The following is a 13641-nucleotide window of genomic DNA, read 5'->3' on the forward strand; positions in this document are numbered from 1 at the left end:
GGACTGACAGTGGAACATCTACTTATTTATTTCTGAGAAATGTAAAAGGTACAAACCTCAGCACTTTATGTGCTGGTTATTCAGATTAGATCATAAAAACATTTCTCATATCTTTTATTTGTGGTGCTAATTCTAATTACGCATGATATTAACTTGCTTAAGTGAAACATTGATACATGGAAGTTTTTCTGATTAAGCTCTTTCTCTTCAGTTTTCATACTGCTACATTTTCAGACACAATCATTACTCCATAAAGAAAATGGAAAGCAAAGAAGACCAACAGCAACCTTGACTGTATTAGGAAGGGTGTAGCCATCAGATGCATCTGTTCCACACTTGAGACCACTTCTGGAAAGGTCTGTCCAGTTTTGGACTCCCTACTACAAAAAGAAAAATGATGCAATTAATTCCAGCTGAGGGTCACAAGGATGGGCAGAGGGCAGGGGAATCTGATGTGGGAGGAAAGGTTGACCAAACAGGATTTATTCAGACTTGAGACGTCTACAGAGAAATCTTATCACTATCCATCTCCTTCCTAATGGGAGTGTATGGAGGTAACAGAGCTCGAAAACTACCAGAGATGCACAGGGACAGGATGAGAGGGAACAAACACAAGTTGGAATACAGAAAATTTTAAATAGATACAAGGAAAAAACAATTTTACTACAAGAGTAGTCAAATAATGGAAAAGGTGATATAAGTGTGGAATCCCCATTCTTGGAAGTATTCAAAACTGAACTGGACACGCACTGAGCAACCTGGTCTACTTAGCCTGGTTTTGAGCATGGGATAGATTAGATAAACTCCAGAGGTCCCATCCAGCCCGTATTATGCTGTGATTCTGTGACTGAAATTTCTATCACGTAAACAAAGACTATCGTCTAGTAGTAGAAATAAGAGAAAAAGCGATAAAATACATTTTTATTGCATTTAATTTTGAAATAAACAGTGATGTTGAGTAACATAAAATAATCACATCAAAACAAAACAAAAAACACAACAAAAAACAATCACATCAGGTTGGAGATGTGCCAGCTTACAGAATTAGTCTGCTCAAAGAGCACTTAGACCATCTCAGCCTTTACTAACCAGTACTGTTAGTCATTCTAGGGTTATACTTTTTCCTTCAATTTCTCTGGTTAACTGTCCATCTCTGAACTAAATACACAATCTCCTGAAGAAAAGATGCACAGGTAAATTATTTCCCTCCTAAATGTCATGACATACCTTTATAACCTCAGAAAAGGTACACCAAAGTATTTTTAGTGATAAACAAGATTATTTTCTGGTTACCAGAGTTTCTCTGAGACAGGCTCCCCACACACTCAGTCATAAAAAGTAGCAATTTCCTGATGTCATTGTAGCAAACAGTACTCATTGGAGAAATGCTTGCATGTCCTTGTTTCCTACCCTTTCAGAACTGACAAAAAGCAAGACTTTTTAAAGTTACATGGCACTCCAGTCAATTTTCCCTCCTTCCAAAAGTCTTATAATATTAGGATTCCAAAGAAAAAGAAATCCCAGTAGGAATTTTCAACATGTATAGTCCACTCCAAAGAAAATGAATTGCATAAAAATATTCCTTATTTCTTCAAGTGTCCCTCAAAGATTTCTTGATATGATAGAATAGGAAGTGTTACTCTAACACAGACTAAAAACTGTATTAGCAATTTTCACAGATAGCCAGGGAGCCATAATTCAAAGTTACTAATTAATAAAACTACAAGGAGGAGACCTTCATTTTGGTATTGTACTGTGTTTTTTTGGTTGTTTTTTAATGGGACGTCTTCTAAATGCTAAAGATGACGTTTATGCTGGAGTGACTAGTTCTCAAATACATCAGTGATCTAATAATGTAAGTCTAAAACAACTTATACTTTCTCTGAAAAAGGCATGCCAACCTAAAAAATCCTAACAACATTCTTTCTATGTCTCATTTATCTGTTCTTGACTCATCTAACACTGAGGGGGTAAAAATCAGAAAATTGGTAGTGATCAGTAGTTACATTAACCTATATTCAGTTTAACCAGCTATTACGATGTCTAGTTACTGCTATTTTGCTATTTTCTAGGCATCGAAATGGAGATAATCGGTCAGAAAATCTGGAACATTTAAGTTTCCCCTAGATAGCTTCACTTACATTTAAGGAGTCCGTATGCAGAAAGTGAAAAACCATACTAACTAGCTGCAGCAGCTGGCACATTCAGTTATGGAGAGAACGTACTCAAACTCAAACTACGAGAGGTTACTGACAGTTTGGCTCCAGATTCTACTGGACTGTAAGAGTGAAAACAGTTTCTCTGCATTTGCTGCACTGTGGTGTGTGATACCCAAAAGAATAATGGGATATAAAATTAATATGAGTAGACTGGAAGCTTAAGTTTGAACCAAAGTTTAGAAGTTTAGTTTTAAGGTAAGAATACTTCCAATATATACTTTCTAGTTAGAAGAAGAAAGAAAGACAGTTTGGATCTGTACATCACCTTCACAAATAAAAGATGAAAAGAAAGCTCTTAGAGGAAAACAGAAAGATATCTCAAATTTCTCCACAGTATGCTTCTCTCAGTATGCTTCATGTAACTTTGCCTCATTAATAATGAAGTTCACTACTACATTGTTCGTTCATCTTGTTTGGAATATATCATGGTATCTTCCTGCCTCCAGCTAACAGAAACAGGGAATTATTTGTGCACTCACTGCTAAAAACCTTGCAGCATTACAGCAGCAGGCCTGCTGTCCTTGGTGAAAACAACACCTGTCTGATTCCTACTGCATTTTTTCTCACAGCTTTTGTTCTATAAGGCTTCATCCCTTGAGTCTTCTTTACATTCCAAAAATTACACTAATTATACTATGCTGATTCTTTTCCTATAGAAAGAGCAAACACACTGATGACATCTGGAACTTGCACTGTATAAAACAGCATGTACAGACTTTCAGTACAAAAATCAGTTTTATTCCTATAGAGTTAATACACCAAATCTCCAATTCTGCCCTTATTTCAGGGAGCAAGCTACTTTCACTTCCTAGAAACAGAAAGTAGGTCTTACATTATCTGCAACACAAATCAATACGTAGTTTATTTCGTAACTTTAGGAGGACAATTGTAACCAGCAAATCAACAGAACTTAGCTGAAAGCCACAAATGCTCACAGCTACTCACTTATTTAGGATATACAGATAAATATTACAGGCGCTTCTGCCAAGGTTGCCAAGGTTCAACAAAAGCATGCAAAATCTCAACCATTGTATGGGGAATATCTTGACTGCAAAGGAATACTCACCTAAATGACAGACACTACATAATCAGGTATGTGTTTTAAACAAGTTTGCTGAAGTGTTACTTCTCACAGTGTATAGACCAATTCAGCTATTACATTTACATTTTTGTATCTGAGATCAACTGATAAATAGAACAGTGACAAGATCATGCCCAGAAGAATACTGTTTTGTTTGTTTGTTTGTTTAAATTTTTTTGGTGAAAAGCAATGATTTTCCTCTCTTTTATTTCTCTAGATTATAATTTAAGTTTCTAATACAGACTAGAACAAAATACCAAGTGATTGCAATATTTATTTTTGGCTTAAGCGTTTGTTTTTGTTGTTTTCAACATTGATTTACCATGTTCCATTGTGTTATTCCAAAGTATACAATACTCTCCACATACCAAATCCTTAATAGTTTTCTGCTCCATATTTCCTTAGTTGTAATTTTCCAAGTGGGAAACTAAACAGTTCCCTGTATTACAATAATATCAAGCAAACAGAATTCCCTTTTTAATTCCAAGAAATAACGAAGAAACAAAGCAACAAACAAAACCCCTGAACTCTGCCACCACAATTAAAGACTGGTGTGTTCCCAAGCGATTCTTCATTTTTGGTGAATCAGGAAAATGACACAATTACATCAATTGTTTTGGAAAGGCAGGAGAAAGAAAAGTAGTTCAATTGATGCCATATATATTACTTAAGCACAGTGACCATACTTGGGGGAGTTTAAAAAATGGACAGATTCATGCTCTGATTACTGTTGTACCCATTGTAGATCCGTAATGAATATGTTTACAAATAAGCCAAGTCTAAACGGTTTATTCACATTTGAAATGTCAGGGCTGCTTATTAACCAGTACAGAAGCCAGTCATATTTGCTACTTTTTCAAATACTGTATTTAAACACTTCAGGCAAAACAAAATTTCTTTCTGAAGTGCAAATTACACAAATCAAGAACACTAGGATGAGCTGCATGCTTTATTACACACTACAAGAAAAGACTATCAAAAAACAATGAAATTTTCTTCCTAACTTTTAAACTATTTACAAAGACAGATGCTATGCATTTTCTAGAAACAATGAAGTCATAGGAACATCCTTATTATAGTTTTGTGATGTTTAGCAGAATCAGTGCTTTTTTCTTCCTTCCTGTCCCACCTTTCTCTCCACCTTCCCAAAAGTATCAAGTTCCTGGAGAAAAGTTCTCTACCCTAGGGAACACTACTTGCACATTACTCCTACCTAACTCAAACCTTAAAAATAGAGTAGTTTTGCATTGTGGCAAAAAAATATATATATTCATTTTATATTTTCCCTCTTGGTATCAGAAACATGGCTACTTCTGAGCCACAACACGAAAAAAATCAGTATTTACATGGTCTACATTTACAGATGGTGCATGCAAAGAAATTATAATGTAATTATCACCTAAGCAGACACAGCACATTAAGATGAAACAAGGTGCCTGCAGTCTTCAGGCCAAGGTTTATATAGCAAAGTTAAGGTCTTTTTCTTAGGCTTTGCCAAAATTTTACTTTAAAATATAAACCCATGCCCCATCCCTGGAAACGTTTAAGGCCAGACTGGATGGAGCCTTGGCCAACCTGATCTAGAGGGCGGCATCCCTGCCTATGGCGTGGGGGTGGAGCTAAATGACCTTTAAGGTCCCTTCCAGCCTAAGCCACTCTGTGATTCTGTGTATTGTTAATCACATCAGCTGTTACAAAGAATGTGAAAATGCTAACAAACAATACAAAGTTATATGTATTAAAATACATAATGAAATATTAAAAATATGTTCCTGAACTACTGGACAGGAAAAATAAACAGGAACAGTTATACATGTATTGAGGTGCCACAGTGTAATCTAAAACAAATTTATGAAGTTATTTTGTAAGTTGCCTTCTACTGACTTTAAACAAATACTAAAATAATGCAGATACTCTGAACTGAACCCTTTCTACCTACAGAACACTGAATTAAACTGAACATCGATACAGCCTCCACATGGCTATTACTGTGCTATGGGAACACTTCCACATTTAAACCGCTGACATGCAAATGTGTATGTACCACAGAATCCCTCCTGTATTTAAGAAATATTTCCAGTATCAGCTATCTTGAAATAAAGACTATCTAGGGAAAAATGCAGTTTCAATAAGCTGGGTGTTTTGATCAGAAAAAAAAATATCAAAAAGAGAATGAAGAAAATTCAGCGGGTATAGACAATGAAGTTCCATCAACTGTAGCCATGAAATTTTATTCAGCAAGTATGTTGTAAAAAGTTATTAGTAAAAAATGTAAGTGGCAAACCTTACAATACCAAAAGGACCATATGACATAGATTCCTATTCTGCATTCTCCAGAATATTAATAATGATGTGGAAGCAGCTTCAATATTAGGATGATACAGACACTATGCTAGCTATTCTGAACTGAGTGTATGTGGAAATTGATAGTAACTTAATGAAAGCTAGTATAACACACTTATAGAAGCATTATTTGCCTCACACTTGGTATCCTACGTGTGGACAGAAGTAACGTGTCTCACACTTGGTGCTCTGTAAGTAACACACTAAACTAGAGGGGTATGAGTGTGTGTGTGCGTGTGTATAATTTTATTCCATGCTCAGAAGAGAATAGTTAGATCTGCACAACATAACCTATTCCATAAAAGCTACTGTTTACTATGCCAGGAGAGAGTGACCATCTAAAATCACCCTATACAATCTAACTCTGCACCTTTTATATTGAGTTGTAAAGAAGAAATTCAACACATGCAACAATGCTCACATTTGTAGCACAGCAACCTGTTGAGGTCCAGTACACTTTGCAAACTTCACACACTGTATCACTTTTATTTCTCATTTCGGAATGAGAAATATACAAGAAAGATAAGAAAATCCAACTAGGTTTACAAATATACACATTTTATGAGTGAAATTACTTCTTGTAATGACAGCCATTTGGCTCATAGTGGCAAAGTGTGCAAAGAACTACCTTTGAAAAAGCATACATGCTGCACCTTCAGGCAGACTACCACACGCAGGGTTCACATGGGCAGGAAAAGCCAGCCATCGAACTCCCCTTTGGGGGTCTGTGATCAGTGCCGAAGCACAACTCCAAAACATGGTAGGACGGGCGTGTCTGGGGTGGTGGGAGGGACAAGAGGACACAGAGGGTTGTGGTGAGGTTGGAGGGGCACAACCAAGTGAGAGCATCCACAGGGCCGATGGACCTGTCCTAGGAGTCGGTCCATCGGGGGCCCCCATGCATCCTGGGCCATGTGCAAAGAAGAGCCCAGTCCTGGACTAAGAAGCCCTGCTGCTGGCACCAAACTGCCTGCCAGGATGGCCATGCGCTACTGCTGATGCAGCTGTGGGGCTTTGCACTGTGCTACAAGACACAGGCATTGCTGTCTGCAGAAGTGGAAATCCAGAACAAAATGCCAACTTTACAAGAATGTGTTGAGGGATGGGGAGGGAGAAGGGGGACGGTAAGGAGAAGCCCCAGTGGGAATCCCTAAAAGGACTGTGCAAAGCAGAAGAACCATCTGATGGGCTCATGAATCAGGAACTCTTCTTCCAGGTAAGTTTCAGAGGAAAGAGTAAGTCCTGATGGGAGCTCCCTTTGCCCAATGCTTAGGGGGAATCTTACAGCTCCTTCTTACACCATGATGAGGCGCTCTATGTTTCCTTATCCTTAATTGCATACACGAAGATAATGGCTTTCTTTTTAGACCACAGTTACTGTGAATACAGGACACATTTTCTATTACATTTTAAATGCAGCCTGCAGAACCATGCTCTTGAGAAACAACAGCTACTTAAGAAAGTGCAAGGGGGTGTTGCAGAGCCTAACAACAAAGCCTACTTTCAGGTGCAGTAGAGTGATAGGCAAGAAGGGTAAACATATGAGCTGGTCTGTTAGAAGGAGACTATTGATTAGGAAAACTGAATTAATTTTGCAGCACTCTTAAGTGTTTATCAGCAATGAGCTATGGAAACTAAAATGTCCCATACATGCAAACTACATTTCTGAACTTACTGATGCAGTAGGAGAATATCTCATGCTAGGTCACAGGGTTGTACCCTGCAAAGGACTTACTGATTACTGCAGCCCACTGCAGAGTAAGAGTTTGTGCCCACAAAAGTTGAGTGAGTATGAGTGAGGATGTCTGCAGGAACAGCATCACTCAAGTTGCTCTCTCAAGCCTCAACAGGATGTCTAGAAGTCCAGCTTTCCCCTCACCCTCAGATGTAGCACAGGAGGAGGACAGGGTGGCAGAGTGATTCATGGAAGCCACATGCAGCAGTGAGCATCACTGATCTAGAGATTTGGGGCTTGGAGATTTGCAGAAGAATAAAGAACTGTTATATGAGATCAGGTATTTATGAAACATTTGTTTGGGGTCCAGAGCAAATTTCTGACCATTTATGTTATTCGTTTGAACATTGTGATTATGCTCAGAGCTGTCTTCATGCTGTCAGCAAGCTGAAGCCTTTATTTTCACACTATTAATTTAAGCAATATAAATGCACAAAGAATTTTAGACTGTGTTAGCACTCAAATAGTAAAAGCTGTGTTTCTATGAGACTTTCTACTTGGCTATCATTATTATAAAAGCCGTTGGGGGCGGGGTACACAGTACAATCCCCCATTCTAAAATTACAGGCAAACAACTGCACTGTTTAACCAATCTGAGTAATGGTGACATTAATCTTTTTTGCTGGAAGTCTCAAAGCACTTACTGGTTTGACTTGCTAAAGTGTCAAGTGCTGCAGGAGCTACAGAACAAACAGAGTGGTCTGTGCACGTGAAGATGATGCTAAGATCCTCTTGTTTGAGGATCTGTTACATATTAATATATATATATTGCATTATTCTCCTATTTGAGAAGAGAAAAGGTTGTACAATTTAAAGGCCAAACAACAGCCTCAGATTTCCATACATCTGTTTTCTGTTTTTAAATGATGAATATAATTATGGTGTAAGGGACATCAAGAAGCTATTTGGGGTAAGAAACTTTTGTGACCATTATTCTATACTTTATAATCCCATCCACACTTGTAAGTATTATAGATGACTGTGCAGTTAATACAGGTATGAGGATAACCTAACTGTGCTGACAAATGCCTCGCAGGACTGGGGAATGTTTACAGAAGTACAAGGCCCCAGCTATTAAAAAGCAAATTGATTTTTCTATGGGAAGCATCATAAGTGTAACCACAGGCCTTAAAGTCTAGAATATGCTATGAAGAGCTATTCAGCACTTCATGCTCATGATCCAGAACTACAGGGCTGTGATTTTTTGTGATAAGAAATACATGCAGGAAACCAGGACACATGTCCCAGATTACATTTTGACTCTGAAGTTAGCACCAGATGCACCCTGGGACAAAGAGGAAGGGACAGAAAAGCAAACTGAGGGAGAATAGGAGATTGAAGGGGAAATATGTTTTGTGGTATTTACTTTGTTGTTTATGGACATAAAGTTTAAGGAGTACATTTTGCTAGCACCTAATGCCAAAGGCTATGATGGCTACTTAATTGTTAGCCAGCTTATGAAGAAAAAAACTGACAAATGATCCCCCAAAGTGGTAAACTTGCATAGAGATAAACAGCTTGAATATATACAGTTCATAGACTCTCTAAATTTTTGCCTGTTAAACTCAGTAGCATTCCCCATGCTTTGGAAATTAAGTGCTGCAAATGTTATTTCCTCCTTTTTTTCAGCAGTGCTTAAAACCAAAATTACATAGCCCCTCTTCCAACTTGAATATTATGGGTTGACAGCATGATGTTTTGAGGAGAAATAGCAATTCTTGGCATGGTACACAGCTAATCAAAAGATTTTTGACTTGCAAAAAGGATGCTATTACTGTAGCCAACAGGATGCAAAGGTATGCTTGTAGAATACACAACAATGAAACTGTGGTGATGACTTCAAGCAGTATGTGCATTCTATGAGAAAACGGAAGGTGAAGAGATTAATGTTCACCTCTACATAGACTCCTCTCGGCATACTATATTCACCTCTCCTTACTAGTTTATGTTTCTTAAACATAGCATGGTAGCATTTCTCCCTCCAGAAGGCTATCATTGCTGGAAAAAGATATGCAGCTCCCTAAAATCAATGTCTTATTTACATGGCTGAAAAGGAAAACATTCAAATCAATCACATACTGCAAAGCAGTGAATACAAAGTAGGTGCCTACTTGTATTGTTATGCAGTCATTGACAGGGTGCCAACAGCTTTGAATAGCTTTTTTTTTTTTTCTTTTTTTCTCTTTTTTTTTCATGGCTGTATCAAGTGCTTCTATGAAAATGACCAGAACCCTCTGACAGGGATCACCTTTGGGCATTTTTATTGCATGTCACAGCAAAAGATGGACCACCTGAAGAGTATAGACATTAACATCAGATCTATGTGGGAGCATGAGTGGACTGCTATGATGAAATCAGATGGGATGCTCACAGAGTTCTTAGCCAGAACCACACTGAAGATCCTGCTGATAATCAGAGATGCACTTCTTGCAGCAAGACAAATGCTATTTGTCTTCATTACAAAGCAGACCTCAAGAAAGGTATACTACTATGATTTTACTAGCCTCTGTACCTTCGGCAACAAACCAGTCCTCAGTTGGACAGACTGAAGTTATTTCTGAGAATGCCAACACTATGATGGGCTACTTGTTCTGATCAAATTAAGATGTATCTAGTAAAGGTAGAGTGCCGCCAGTATCTGGGGAAGGCAGTGGATGATGAAATGACATTCTCAAAAACAGAGACTCAGCATCATACAAAAAAGCTAAAGTGTATACAGCTGCTCTGCAAAAACACTTGGAGAATACAGAACAGAGAAATCAGAAAAGGGGGAAAATAACTCACTTTTCTAGAACACAACAAGACAGAAGTGGAAAAGCCACCTGAAACTCCTGAGGCCCCTGACCCTACTATTCAGGAAGCGTTGGATAATATGCATCTATAGTATAGGAATGTACAAGCACTCCTACAAAAGCTAAGGAACACAGACATGTTTCTTCCTGAGAAAACAGGGAAGACTTGTATACAAAGATTTCATCAAGGGGACAGCGTGGCCAGTTTAGTCTGAGATGCCCTTAAGATGCATGCCTCTTTAAGATGGAAAATACCTAAAGACTGGAATGTTTTTCCTGAAGCTATGGCTGTGGTGAACGTCCCATCGTTTGTCCTGGGTAATGCAGTAGACCAGGCTCTCTTGGAACAACTAAAGTTGAATGATGAGAACTGAGAAGCAACACACAAACCAATGTTAGGAGAAAGCTACCTAAAACCCCAGCAACTCACCCTATAATATTTACTGTCATACATCAGTTATCATGAAATTTTAAACTTTGCTGTCTACATTTAAAAATAAATATGTGGTGGGATAGTTAAAGAACACACACACAACCTTACAGGTGGATTCTCAGCTTTATTTACACAATACATTTATGAAAATCATTACAATAAATAAAGGTAATTTTACACTTTGTTTTCCTTACAACAGGATCATAGGCCAGGACTATAGCTGGAGAGTTCATGCCTGAAGATCTAGTGGAAGAATCATAGTAAGAGGTTTTCTGCAAAACATACAGCCTTCTGTTACCCTGCCATTTCTTACCTGGCAATTTCAAAAGGTTATGCCTTCACTGATGTCATTCTTACTGTGCAGTTATTGTATTTGTCAGACTCACCTGCTACTTAACAGATAGCTCTACGATGCTCACCTAGTCTATAGTGAAGTTCCAGCTGATATTTTGTGGGAAAAATCTGGGTAGCACAAGGTGGAACCTGACATCTGCCATCCGTATTTTCCCTCAGTTTGAACTCCAATCACTACGTGTCCTGGACTTGGGCTGCTGTTTCTTTCTTTTCACTTTCACAGCAATGATTTCATAGATGTTGTCCTCACTGAGATTCACTTTTAAAGTTCTTCAGGATAAAATGTTCCCTCACTGGTTTTATGACCATAGCTTATTAAGCTGCACAGGTGGGTAGGTACTTGTTCCCCCAGTTTCAGCTACTATGAAAATTCCATTCATGAAAATCTACTGGTAACCTTTCTCAAAACGCTTTTGTTATAAACACTGTGATATGCTCTCCCTTTTCAAGCAAAGGTGCATATTCTTTAAGCGAGTCCCAGGATTTGATTTTCCAAACCCTCACAGAGTTTAAAGGGATCACATCCACAGGCCTGGCACTAATAGGTCTGTAGACACTATGGTTATAGCCCCTTATAAACTGATAATGCATCAATGGAATTAAAAGTGTTGCACACCAAAATATCTCCACTTCTCAGTTTTAAGCATCCCATTAAAATACTCTGTAGTGAAGACTTTTAATTCATTACTGTAAGCAGACGGTGAGTATTACACTGCTGTAACAGCTTCTTTAAAGGCTGCTGTAAAAATCCTTTCCCTCATCAGTCTGTAGTTACTGGCATGCGCAACACCTGATAAAAATTGCTTTAAAAGCCCTGGTTATATCAGAACCTATTTTGCCCTTTAAACCAGTAGCAAAGACATGCTTGGATAATATGTCTATCATGGTACTTAAGCTGTAATAAACACCACTGTCTTGTTTCAAAAGCTACAGTACATCCACCAAGTCTGTTGATATTGAGCACGCACCTCCTCTATATCACAATCACCTTGTTTCTTTTAAAGTGTTTTCATGGAAACTTGTGTAAGCTGCAGGCATTTTGGTTAACAAGCCGAATAGCCACTTGGTTTCACTTCATATCAACAGTTGGATAAAACAGGATTTATGTCCCCAAAGCTTTCCACCTCTCCAGCAGCATAGTAAAAGAGTTTGAAAAGATAAGGTAGTACTGACATTTCTGCTGACCTGCCATTACTACAAACATATAAGAAATTGAACACTTGGCCATGGTTTAATTCATGAACAGAGAGACTTTATTAACAGGTTATGATGCATGTGAGTCACTGGTCAAATTGTTCCAGGTTATTTTTCCATTTCCTTGAAAGCCACTGTCCACTCTCTGTTCTACCACTGCTGTAGGCCTGGGTAGGAACACTTCTTTCTTCTGCCTCCTCAGATGGCCAGCTGGAGCTTTTTAGAACGTTCTATAAGGACATCGACCTACGGATAAGGAAACACATATAACACAAGCCTGTACCACATCATGGTATAAGAAGGAGCTGTAAGATTCCCCCTAAGCATTGGGCAAAGGGAGCTCCCATCAGGACTTACTCTTTCCTCTGAAACTTACCTGGAAGAAGAGTTCCTGATTTCATGAGCCCATCAGATGGTTCTTCTGCTTTGCACAGTCCTTTTAGGGATTCCCACTGGGGCTTCTCCTTACCGTCCCCCTTCTCCCTCCCCATCCCTCAACACATTCTTGTAAAGTTGGCATTTTGTTCTGGATTTCCACTTCTGCAGACAGCAATGCCTGTGTCTTGTAGCACAGTGCAAAGCCCCACAGCTGCATCAGCAGTAGCGCATGGCCATCCTGGCAGGCAGTTTGGTGCCAGCAGCAGGGCTTCTTAGTCCAGGACTGGGCTCTTCTTTGCACATGGCCCAGGATGCATGGGGGCCCCCGATGGACCGACTCCTAGGACAGGTCCATCGGCCCTGTGGATGCTCTCACTTGGTTGTGCCCCTCCAACCTCACCACAACCCTCTGTGTCCTCTTGTCCCTCCCACCACCCCAGACATGCCAGAACTTCCTCATTTGACTTGTGGAATGGGGCCCCCAGCCATACTTTATCTCAGAATTTAATTTATACATTTAAGTGAATTTAATATTCACCTTTAAAGTTTAATTAATTTCATTAGTCCTTATAATGAACAGTGTTGCACATTTTCTATGTGCATTTTTAAGGAGAGAGATTAATTTTATGTATCTTTACACTATATATATAGTGTAATGCAATAAACAATACTTCTGTAAAGCTATATATGTATACGAGGTATATCAAAATATAAGCAGACATATTTCTACAGATGTGTGAAGTGCTCTATAACTAGTTTTAATACGAACATACATACGTATGAGTGCCCATATACATTTATGCAGGTGGCAACTTTCTGGCCCAACAGAAACTGGCAGCCAACCAGAGAATGCTCTGAGGTCACACGGCTTTGATGACATCAGCACTGGCAGCCAGCTGCAGGGCAGGATGAAAGCATGCGCATTATGAGGTTGCCAGACACGACGACCTCCTGCCATGAAATGGTGGACAGAGCGAAGCGTAGCAAGGCCCCGCACCTGTGGCGGGGAAGGGCCTCCTGCTCCGCTCTGCTTTGAGGAGCCAGCACTGACAAAATGGTGACTCCAAGGGGCAACGAGGGGTGGGAAATGGTTGGTGTGAGCCCAGAGTGAG

The 13641-nt window shown here is 39.1% G+C and overlaps 1 protein-coding gene across 10 annotated transcripts in view; it reads right to left on the bottom strand.

Moving 5' to 3' along the window:
* Positions 1-13641, bottom strand: part of RFX3 (regulatory factor X3) — a 123792-nt gene that overhangs the window by 73163 nt on the left and 36988 nt on the right. The window contains exon 2 of one of the 10 annotated variants that reach the window (XM_080574442.1): positions 288-380. The exons of the other annotated variants lie outside the window; for them this stretch is intronic. The gene's annotated coding sequence lies outside the window, so the exon portion shown is untranslated. The remainder of the gene's footprint in view (positions 1-287; positions 381-13641) is intronic. 10 annotated transcript variants of the gene reach the window in all.

The sequence above is a fragment of the Anser brachyrhynchus genome (genome assembly GCF_964034855.1).
Source record: "Anser brachyrhynchus genome assembly, chromosome: Z".
Taxonomy (NCBI): Eukaryota; Metazoa; Chordata; class Aves; order Anseriformes; family Anatidae; genus Anser; species Anser brachyrhynchus.